The sequence below is a fragment of the Equus przewalskii genome, chromosome 26 (assembly GCF_037783145.1).
Source record: "Equus przewalskii isolate Varuska chromosome 26, EquPr2, whole genome shotgun sequence".
Taxonomy (NCBI): domain Eukaryota; kingdom Metazoa; phylum Chordata; class Mammalia; order Perissodactyla; family Equidae; genus Equus; species Equus przewalskii.
The window spans coordinates 29279734-29285822 of NC_091856.1; the positions used below are offsets into that span (position 1 = coordinate 29279734).

At 47.0% G+C, this 6089-nt stretch overlaps 1 protein-coding gene across 31 annotated transcripts in view; it reads right to left on the minus strand.

Annotated features, from left to right (window-relative positions):
- The window catches only part of MAPKAP1 (MAPK associated protein 1), a 225504-nt gene extending 221973 nt beyond the window's left edge, over nucleotides 1–3531 (minus strand). For 12 of the 31 annotated variants that reach the window (XR_011533591.1, XR_011533589.1, XR_011533590.1 and 9 more), the window contains exon 1: nucleotides 3199–3520. The gene's annotated coding sequence lies outside the window, so the exon portion shown is untranslated. Of the gene's footprint in view, nucleotides 1–3002 lie in introns of all 31 variants that reach the window. The other 19 variants (XR_011533592.1, XM_070596488.1, XM_070596493.1 and 16 more) reach the window with 11 other exon arrangements.
- Between the last annotated feature and the right edge of the window lie 2558 nt (nucleotides 3532–6089).

Consider the following 6089-nt stretch of genomic DNA (forward strand, 5'->3'; position numbering starts at 1 on the left):
AAAACACAAGGTCAGGGTACCTCTCACGGGGAAAAAATGTAAAACAACAGAATTACCTGTCATATAATAATTTGGTATCTACTGCTGTGTCATTAACAATAAGGCCTATACATCAGAATAAAAGATATCCAGCAAATTCTCTTGGCCTGAAGTATAGATAAATCCACTGAACTGCAACAGTTTCTAAAGTCTTCAGATATGAATCAACAGGCAAAACAAATCCCCTACTAAAAAAAGAAATGCACTTTACGCGACAGTGAGGTAATGAGCCCCTTGAGTGCAGAGACCACATTTATTGCTCATTATCCCTACGGCCTAGAAGTGATGGGCACACTGAAGGCACGGCTGAAGACCTAGCTCCTCTCTGAAGGCTGTCCAGAGGGTCCCCATGCACAGCGCAAAGATGAAACAATATGGTATAGTACTGAAGAGTGAAGATACCAAAACCCAGCAGATAAGCCCCTCTACTGACAGCTCCAAGAGCTACAGAAACTTGAGGAATTTATTTAACCTCTCCGTGCTCTAGTTTCCTCACCTGTAAAATCAGAATGCTTTATAACACCTTCCTGTACAGGAATAATTAAGATAATGCATTTAATACAACACTGGCACACAGTAAGTGCCCATTAGCTACCATCATCAGTGTTCCTTCCTTCGTGCTCCACAGTACCCTGTGGGTACTGCCATCTTAGTACCTACAGTATTTTACTACCATTCACCTGCACACTCATTGGTCTCTCCCACTGGAATGTCAACAACTTCAGAGTGGGGACCTGGTTTTATTCCTTTTTGCATCCCCAGGGTCTAACATTTTCCCTGGCGCTGCTGAATCAATCACAGATCCTCAAAGTATTTAACTGGAAAAGTTATGAGCAGAAACTAGAATTTACCTCTCTTGCCTGACCCTCAAGCCCTCACTGACTCTGACCCCTACTGACCCTCCAACTTTACTTCCTGGTATCCCCACTAAAAGCAGCAAGGGCTTGCTTGATTCAGGCTGGTCTACTCACCACTCTAAAACCATGCCACAGGCCTTGCACCTCTGCATCTTACAGCTATCACTTCAAGGGACCTTACCATGTATCAGGCCCTTTACCCATATCAGCTCATTAAATATTCATGACACTCCATGAGACCAGTATTACCCCCCTAGCCCAACCCATACTTGAGGAAAATAATGCTTAGAATTAAGAAACTTGCCAAAGGTCACATATCTGGTAAAAGAAGGGACCAGGAATTGAATTCAGAGTCCACAGTTATTCTCTACAAAATATCTTCCTTGCTCATATTCAAAGTTGAGCAGACCCATCCACGACCTTCTTGCCTTGGAAATTCAGTCTTCTCTACTTTTAAAGGACTATCTGTACCATTTACTTTGACATTCATATTTTCTCCCTTGTATAGTTGTTTCAATAGGTACTTGCTTATAGAGGGCTATGTTGTGAGAAAGAAGGCAAAACACATAACGGAAAAAGCACAGATGTAGGCATCAGACAGACCTGGGTTTGACTCCAGGCTCTGTCTTGTACCAGATGTGTAATTTATCCTGAGTCTTCCTAATCTGGAGTTTGAGGTTAAAATGATTAAACAAGAGAAACCTATATATAATATCCAGTACATAGTAAATAATAAAGCTTAGTTAACCCCACATTATGCAGCATTACCTGGCCATAGCACACTCCTCAAAAGTTAATAACCCATCTGCTTCCTGTGCTACCACTGTAACAGAGACAGAACTCTCACACAGCATACTTATCTCTCTGTGTTGGAATTATTTCCTTAACTAAATGGAGCTCCTTGTAGGCACACATTGTGTCTTATTTATCTCCACATTGTCTAGCATGGTAGCTGGTATATATCCATGCTCAGTAAATGTCTGCTAAGTGAAATAACTGTAGAAGTAATAATGAGTGTTTATAGGATTTTACAAAGAAATCATTTGCAGCTGGGGTTGTCCTGAATTGGCTGAGGGAGGCCAGTTTCAGCTGGGCCCTGAGTAACATCTCAACAGGTAGAAATCCAAAAGGAGAAACTTCCTAGGCAGGGAGAACATCCTACAAAAAACACCAGACAAGGAAAGAACAAAGGTGATTTGAGGTCCTACTTATCTTGAGTAGAGGATATGGGTAGGGTCATTAAGGAAGGAGGCTGCAGTTAGTCAGGAGCCAGATTAGGAGATGTGGAGGGACCTGAGTGCAACCTGGTCTCACTGTAGTTGAAGGAAGGTATGAGGACAAAGCTGAATGGCAAAGGGGCCAGCAGCACGCCTCATAGGCCCCAGCAAGCTTGCAAGTGCGTAAACCGAAAAGATGAAAACAACTATCAATGCTCCATCAAGAACTCTTGGGTTCACTGAGCACCTCGTGTGGGCTCACAGAATAGGAAGCGTAAAACATGGGGTCTCCTTTTCCTGCTCGAGTGTATTTTTAAATTAAGAATCCACCCTTCTGCTTGTCAAAAACAGAATGAGAATGTTGACTTTAACTGATGTGTGTAAACACTTGTCTCCATCTGACTGTTCACACCTGGGGAAATTTCAAACTTTGCTGGTTTTGGTTTATAACAACATGACGCTTTGCACAGTGCCAGGTACCGTGCCAGGCTTCAAAAACTACTTGCGTTCATTCAGAACGAAATTTTAACCAATTTCTGAGTCAACTTTTGGGTCTCCGGTGAAAGTAATACTCTTGCTTAAGCTACAATCATTTTTTTCAGCCTTAAAACAGATTTAGAAGACTCCTGGCCGCTCTCATAAACAAAAAGCTGAATCAAAGTTCCAGCAGCACTCCAGCTAGAGAAAAACAGTTCTGGAGGCCGTTTACCCCTTGGAGGCAATGGGGAGAAGGGGCGCTAGGGACTTTAAAAACTTGATTTTCGCGTTATCAAGATTAGGACACCTAGACGTTGCCGAGTGCAGGGCCAGAAACTGCCGGAGCCAACAGTACCCTCCCACCCCCCAACACCGCCAGGTCCACTAGCTTCTCCTCCTCCAAATCACACACCCAGCTGTGAGGCTCACAGCAGCCTCCAGTTCTGGAAAGGGCCAGGAAACGGATGCTCACGGCAGACCAGAGCAAGGGCCGGACAGGCTGCCCGCCAGGCAGCGACGAGAGCAGAGGAGGGAGGAGGACCCCCAGGCTCCTCGGGTGGGCTGGCCGGCGAGCGAGCGAGGGAGCTGGCGGCTGGGGCTACCTTTACCTGAAGCTGCTGCCACACTATGGGCCGGGGCGGCCCCGGGACACGTTCCCCCGCGCCTCCCGGGCCCTGCTCCGAGCTCCGCACTCTCAGAATCCTCGGGGACTGGCGCTTCTCCCGGCCCGCTCAGCTGCCGCTTTCCAGGCTCGCCCTCATACCCTCGCTGCCCGCCGCCGCCGCCGCCGCCGCCGGCCGGCCAAGCAGCAGCCCTGTTGCCCTGAGCCGCGCCGCGACCCGGAACCGCACCCCACGCGCCGGAAGTCCCCGACCGGGAAGGACGTAGTGCGCAAGCCCCAGAGCCGAGAGCGAGGAGCGAAGCCCTCCTGGGGGGCGGGGCCGATCGGGAGGTCATGCGCATGCGCGCTACTTGCCCGGTCCCGGGTAAATCCTGGGTCAGCGATGAGCTGCGAGCTGGAAAATATGGCCCGGTTTCTGGATTTGCATTACGTGGAAATCAAACTTAGCGTTCTCCTTCTTTCTCCCTGGATCTCCTCCTTTCTCCCCGCTTCCACAGAAAAAAGCCCTCGGTTCATCCAGAAATGAGTGATGAGGCAGCTTAGCCTCTGGGTCGGAAAGACCCAGGTTCAAATGCCAGCTCTTAATTTGCTGTGTATCTTAGGACAAGACACCTCCCCTCTCTGTCTGACTCTCGGGTTTCCCATCCATACAAGTTACAATTTTAGAGTATTGCCGTGAGACTCGAGTGGGATGATGCTTTAAAAACAACCCAGTGCTTGACACATAACAACGCTTAGTAAATGTTAGTTATTACTCATTATCTGTAAAACGGAGATGATAATTACCTTCCTCAAGAACTGCAGGGAAGTTTCCATGAGATATGAGGACTAGCAGAGAACAGGAGCTCAGAGTTTGAAGTCTCCCTCTCTCTCTCTCAGAGGGAATCAGTGGGGAAAGCCACGGTGAAAGGTATGACATCTCTCCTACATCCCAGAAAGTGTCCCTCAAAAATGCACCTTAGCAAAAGGAGAAAAAAAAAGTCAATGCTGAATTTCAGCCCTGGGAGATCCTTAACCAATATTACAGTGACCAACAAATACACTATAGATCCACCCCCATGTATTCAAACATATGATAGATCTCTTTGCTCACATGGGAAAAAAAACCAAAACACACTTTTAACACCCAAATGTGCTCTTGCACACGTACCACCACAGTTCCACAGTCCCCTTGGGGGCCTGTTGGAGGGTGTGAACAAGGCTGGATATTCTCTTTTCCAAGGTCACCAGATTATCCGTCCCCTCCGAAATATTAATCTTCACTTTCACTTCTCTCTTGAGCTCCAGTGTGAAGCACAGCTGCCTGATTGTCCCTCAGACACGTAAAACTCAATCTAAAACTGAAATCATCTGTACATGCTGAGCATTTATACGTTCTAAGGATTGAATATCCACTCAAGCTGCCTCTTTAAATTTCCTTATCTGTAACACAGGAATGACGGACGAAAGTCCTAACTAATCTCATTGGGTTGTTGTGAGGATTAAATGAGATAATACATGTAACTCACAAAGAATAGAACCTGGTATGTAGCTAATATTTACATAAAATACTCACCACTATTACTATACTTCCGTCAGTAAACGGATACTTATTGAGTGCCTATGTATTAAGCCGATCCTAGACACTGGAGAGTCGGTGGTGAAAAAACCAGACAGGGACTCCAACCTCATGAAGTTTATAGTCAAGTTTGATTGCAAATTTGAAATAGTCGCCATGGCAAGTTGGAGTGCAGGGAAATATGATAAGATTTCAAAGACAATGTTGAGGGCCCCATTGAGAATGGAGACTCTGAATTTATGGTGATACTAATATAATGGTTTGTGAGATTTTTCTATAGTTATTTGAACAGTCAAGATACAGGCACACAAACAGCAAGCACTTGGATTAGTCCAAGGAAGGAGTTTTGTCAGACAGGTGTGACGGAGTCAAGAGCTTAAGAGCTCTGCTTTCAAGAGTGCTTAAAACAAAGGCCCACAGGGGCCGGCCCGGTGGCGCAGCGGTTGGGTTTGCGCGTTCCGCTTCTCGGTGGCCCGGGGTTCGCTGGTTCGGATCCCGGGTGCGGACATGGCACTGCTTGGCAGCCATGCTGTGGTAGGCGTCCCACGTATAAACTAGAGGAGGATGGGCGCGGATGTTGGCTCGGAGCCAGGCTTCCTCAAGCAAGGAGAGGAGGACTGGCAGTAGTTAGCTGAGGGCTAATCTTCCTCGGAAAAAAAAAAAAACAAAACAAAGGGCCACAGAATGGATACTGGAGAGGTAAGAGAATTCTGGAAAGGTTCATGTCACTGGCCTGAAGGTCCTGGAACAGGTGCAATGGAAGTCGCTGATGGATGGAGTAAGGCAGGAAGATGGAGGTTATCCTTAGAGGAGATGGATGTCTTAATGAATAACCTCAGATGAAGAGAGTAGGGTGTGAGAGTGAGGACCTGGCTGAAGTGGAATAGAGAAAAAAGTTATTGAAGATGAGACGGTGAAGGAACTGAGATGCCATGTGACCTCTACAGCTCCAGGATGATATGAAAAGGGAACCAGGGTGCTTCCCAAGCCGTCATGCAACTGAGGGAGGAAAGTCGATGAGGAGGAGAGAGGACAGGCCAACAGCCTGGCTTAGCCTCCAAGGAGTGGGCGTTGTATCCAAGAGTGGAAGTGGCAGTATAAAGTAAAGTATACATTGACATATCGCCTGACCAAGAGGTGTATGGGAGTAGGACCACGACAGCTGACACACTCAGAGAAAATTACTTTTACAGCATACCGGTAGTGCTGGGCCAGCGCCTGGTCAGAGTTCTCCAGTAAATGTGAGGGGAGAGAGACCAATGTCTCAGCGTATCTATGACAACCAGGTTTCTCATATATCAGCTCCAGCTTGGAAAGGA